Source organism: Aptenodytes forsteri, unplaced genomic scaffold, assembly GCF_000699145.1.
Source record: "Aptenodytes forsteri isolate BGI_AS27 unplaced genomic scaffold, ASM69914v1 Scaffold61, whole genome shotgun sequence".
Classification (NCBI taxonomy): domain Eukaryota; kingdom Metazoa; phylum Chordata; class Aves; order Sphenisciformes; family Spheniscidae; genus Aptenodytes; species Aptenodytes forsteri.
The window spans coordinates 3,653,381-3,658,774 of record NW_008794443.1 but is presented as its reverse complement, the minus strand read 5'-3'; positions in this window follow the sequence as shown (position 1 = coordinate 3,658,774).

Genomic DNA, 5,394 nt, shown 5'->3' with positions numbered 1-5,394 from the left:
GGCGAGCGCGGCCGGTCCCCCCGCGCCGGTTACCAGGCGGGGGAGGGAGCGAACCAACGGCGCGGGGGATGCGGGAGCCCCCATCTGCGCGGCGGGGCGGAGCGAACCCCCGTGGAAAGAAACGTCTCTCCGCAGGCTCCCGGCCTCAACCGCCCCCGCTCCGCCCCGAGAGCCCCCGGGGCTGCGCCGGGCGAGCGGCTGCCGGGCACTGCGGTACCGCACCGGTACCTCACCGCTACCCCACCGGCTGCTTGTCCGCCTCTTCCACCCCGGACCCAAACGGTGGGACGGGGCGTGCGGGGGGTTGGTGGTGGTGTTGGGTTGTTTTGGGGTGTTTTTTTCTGTTGTTTTGTTTTCTTTGCACGAGCTGAACCCTGCGCACCCGCGTTGCTGCAGCTGCGGGCGATCGGTAATCGGGGCTGAGCTGGTGCCCCGCTGAAGCCTCACACAGCTGATTAAAACCCCAACACTTTAGAAAGAGTTAAAACCGCATACCGCTATTTAAATGCTTTCACCTTAGCGTTCACAGATCTTTTCAGCAAAAAGGCAAAAAAAAAGCCCCTGTTTTTCTACCTAACCCGACACTGATGCCAAAGACAGCAAGGCCACCAGCAGCAAGCCCAGCATCGTGAGGCACTGGGAGCAGGATGCACAAACCCTGGTCAGCTGCGGGGTTCTGAACCACCCCGGGGAGGAACAAACTGCCACCACCTGCCTGCAACAAGCACCATTAAACAAACACATGCTTTCTTGCTATGTTTTCACAGCTCTAAAACTGCAATCCTGGGGAAATGTGTCTGCTTTAAACGTAAAACACACCTTGGAGCACCGTCATGCCTCTCCGAGTCCGTGTTTGTAGAGCCAGGGGGTTTCCTCAGTGCTCATTCCCAGGTAACACATGCTGCAGAGAATGACTGTCCTGTGACGTAGCATTAACCCTGCCCCAACGGAGGAACAGCAACGCTCACAGTTTAGACAAATACTCTGCACAGTGAGAAACCTTCTTCAGTGGAGTTTTACTGACTTTTATCAAGGCAAAAGTCTATTAGTTCTGTTTGGAAAAATTCACAAGTACTATCTAAATCAAGAAGTTTCATAGGAATAATTAACTTGAACAGAACCTGCCCTGTAATAGAAGAGTTATTTGCTCTTTGGTCAAAAATTTCAATTCAAAAATGCTTCAACAGAAGAAAAAAATACCATGATCAGAGTTTTGACAACTAAAATGCAACCAACTTATTTTATTATTAGAGATGACTACTCATGGTTTGTACCTATTAGCCATTACACTCCCACAGTGAAATAAAAATAAAGTCCAGAATGTTCAAGATCCCGGAGATGTGGTATTTCTTTATTTTAAAACACTATGCAATTTAAATACCAAGATTGATCTGTTTTGGAAAAACCTCCCCCTCCCTCCCAAGGCAAGCCCAATACCGTTACCTTCCCTGCTGACTACCACCCCAAACTCGAGGCGGGGGGACCAGCCAACCAAAGGTGAGAAACCAACTCGCTGCCCTTGGTCAGTCACTAAGGTCTCAGCAAGTTGACAGAATCTGGTCTGCAGCAAGCCAGTGCATTTGGTTATCCAAGGGCAAGCTGCTCTGCCCACCCAACAGCTTCTTCCATCCTCAAAACCAACCATCTTTACTTGCTGTATCTTAAGCATATTTGCCAATATGAGTGTGTGCAAAGCAGAAAAGGAATTTGAAGTGAAATACACTGCGGTCCAAGACAATGAACAATACCCAATTCCTATCCTGTGCTACGGAGCTATCCCTTAACCAAGCAACCAAGTTAGTCCACATTTATTTCATTGACTGTGTGCTACATGTCACCTGCTCTATCAAGACGTCTTTCTTTTTTTAAATAAAGCTAAAGCCTCGGTCTAAACCCCCTTGATATCTCAGCCCGTCTAACATATGCTGGATGGCAGATCATGTCAGAAGCAGCCTGTAGCCTATCTGTTGCCAGATAGCTGAGTCTTTACATTCTGCCAACGCAGCTTCAGCTGACAGTATGCTACATTATATATTTTTCTTTCGTATGGAGAGTAGAAGGACTGTCCAGCTCAGTATGACTCTCAAACTAGCCTTACTAACTTAATGCATGAGTAAGAACCACCCCATTAGTAAAGATTTGGAAGGCAAGGTATCATTAAGTTAAAAGATGATTGCCATTGATGAATACATGATAAAACACAAATCTATTTGCCCAAATACTGGTTTTTGGTTAGGAATATAACCACGTACAGAGCTTGAATGTCAATATAAAAGTATCTGAAGAGGGCTTGTAAGTCAGTGACCAGCTGGCATGCAAATACATACACATACTCTACATTTTCTGCAGAATAAATTATTATTACCTTTAAACTGGAGAACAACCTAGGTTGATTAGGTGTGGCAGGAAAGGCAGTTTAAAGAGCAAAATTTGTTCTGCAGTCCACTTGGGCTACATCACGCATTATACGGGGAGAAAGCACGCTACCATCAACCACAGCAAGAAGGGGACTTCAGTGTTACCATCAGGACTCATTTAAATCATTCTGATTCTGCAGAATTAGGAAGGAGAGACATTTTTGAGAGAAGAAATGCTATGTCCAGGTAAACCTTATTTATTGCACAATGACACTACCAGCTCAGATGAATTAATCAGCTGAACCAGTCATGATGAAACTGGGACATTTCCAAGGAAAGAGAAGGCACTGACTGCATTTCACTCTCTAAGCAAAACTCCTCTGAGTCAGTTGTGACTAAGGCACTGATTCAGTAAAGCAAATAATTCTTTAGTCTGTACTTTAAGACCAGTTAGATGATTTTGTTTAGATGACTAAGTGGTTTGAACGGGCAGTTTCGTGGTTGAGGATACAGGTAGTATGGGTACTCCACCTGCAGTGGAGACAGCAAAATGAAATTCTGATTCGTGTCACCACTGATGTTCCATTGGCACTTACTCTAAGAGTATGGCAAATAAATCATGCTCTCAAATACCTTTTGTTTCACAAAACTAAATTTGATTTCAATTGCCCAGTGTGAGACCTGCTATGCTCCAGTCCTATTTGCTGTGAAACAACAGCTATACTGTTTGCCAGAGGTAACTGCATTTCACAAGTTGACAGATTCTCACTTCATCTGAAATGCCACATGCCATTATTTCAGAGAAACTCTGAGAACTAACTTCAGCACCTTCATTTTTACCACCTATCTCCCTCCTACTCTCTGACCTGCTTCTCAAGCTCCAAAAAAACCATTGATTTTTATTTTGTTAGTAAGCAACAAAACTGGAACAAATGGCTCCTGGCAGAACATGTTTTCCGTTACAGTTGAAAAACTATTGGACTGATGTCCTTGAAATGCACAGTGTGACTAATGCCCAGCTTGCAAGGACCCAGGAGGACACATTTATTGCACTTGTCAGAATGGAGCTGAGCAGCCAGAAATGAAAAGATAAGGTGATAGGTAAAAATGAATGCCTTTGCTTGCTACTTAAAGGAAGCCAGTGCATACCATAAATATAGAGGGAAGCCAGACATGCTCAGTTAAGTCAACAGAAGATCTGGATCTGCTTGTCAGAGGTCAGGGTCATAAATCATTTTGAATACACACGGAATATGCACCGTTACTTCTAGAGATTAGACTTGGACCCTTGTTCAAAAGAGGAGGTATGGGGAAAGGGTCCAAACTTCAAATAGTCTAGAACTGGGTTGAGACAATGGTCCAGTCTTTAAATAAAGAGGCTAGAACTGGCTGTGGGCTTATTTTCATCTCAGTGCAATTAATGTCTGCATACTAGTTTATTTCCAGATTATGATCCCTTTTAATGGGAAGTTAGAACTCAGAACCTAGCTTTATCTCCTCTACTGAGCATTTGGTTTATCACAGCTGCCCTGAAACCAGCTCTGAAAGGGGACCAATTGCCATAGAGACTATGCAGTAATTAAGCTCATGAGAGAGTTGCATGCACAGCCAAGCAAAATATTAGATGAAGACAACAACAGGCCAGTTTCTGAGAAGCTGTGTTACAGCTCCACTCTAGCTCCTCCCATTCCCACTAGAGAAAGCAATAGGATAATCCCAAAGTATTTTGGGAATTTGCATTCTAGTATTTTTTGGTTCTGATATGGCTTTATCAGTCTAAGCCGAGCAGGAAGAAAGAACAATGATGACACTGAGAAAAAGATAATTCAAGGTGAATATAAAAAATTAATTCTTCACAATGAGATCTAAGAAACCAGAGAGTACTCTTGTGAGGCAACAGACAGAAGTGGCAGCTTTTGGGTCATTCAGAAGAAAACTCCACAACAAAATGCTAGAGCAATGCCCTTACCAGCTTGAAGAAAAAAACCCCACCAAACCATACATAGATGGCCTGTTACACCTTTTCTAGCCTTGCTGTCCCTAATATACACAGTTGCAATCCTCTGAACATAGAGAGGCATAAAATTCATGTGGTTTTAGATTTGGTGGATGAAGTTTGTTTTGTTGGGTTGTTTTGGGTTTTTTTAATGCTTTGGAACCTGACTATATATTAGAGAAGAAAGAATTAGAGGACTGGTTTTCCCCACACTTGAAAATTTCCAGAACTCCTTTGATCATGTGTGAGAATTGATTTAGGGGATGCAAATGAAGGCCTTGGCAATCTGAAGAAGAAAATCTTCTCCCCTGACATTTCTGAACGTTCAGAGAATTCTCAACAAGCCATTGAAGTATGGGTTCATCAGAGAGACAAAAAGAAAATTCAATAAGCAAAGAAGTACATAAAAACAAGTAGCTTCCTCACAAGAAAACTAGCAGCATTAGCAATCTTTCTACCTTGTTTAATCCTTTTTTTCCTGTTTAGACTTACCTTCTATTGCAAAATATGCATCTAGAAACATGAAAGCAATGAAGGAAAGATGCAAGTCTTTCCTTACAAAGAGACTGAATATTCTGCAACATCATTATAATATTTTACAACTCATTAGCACCTTCCATCCTAGGATCTCCGAGCATTTTACAAGCGTTAATTAATGCACTCTCACAATACTTCTGTGAAGTAGAAAGGCAGGTGTCTAGATATTGTGATGACAGGTGCATTACAATTGAATAAGACAGAATTTCTAGGCTTTTCATTTGCATATTTAGCAAAGCAGGGCACAAAGAGGCTAGGTAAAATTAAGAAGTACTGCGATACCTTGAAATACCTTGAACAGAACGGTTTTCAAGCGCTTAGCTAAAAAGCAATACTTCACCTAAGGACCTAAGCTTTAACAACGTAAGTCTTTGCATCTAATACCACAATGGCTATTTTAAGCTGTGTTATATAAATACAAGTGGAGTCTGAATGAAACTGGACCTCTTTCTTCAAAAAATTATTTCCTTACTTGAAGGGGTACTGAGGTCTCCTAAGTCCCTG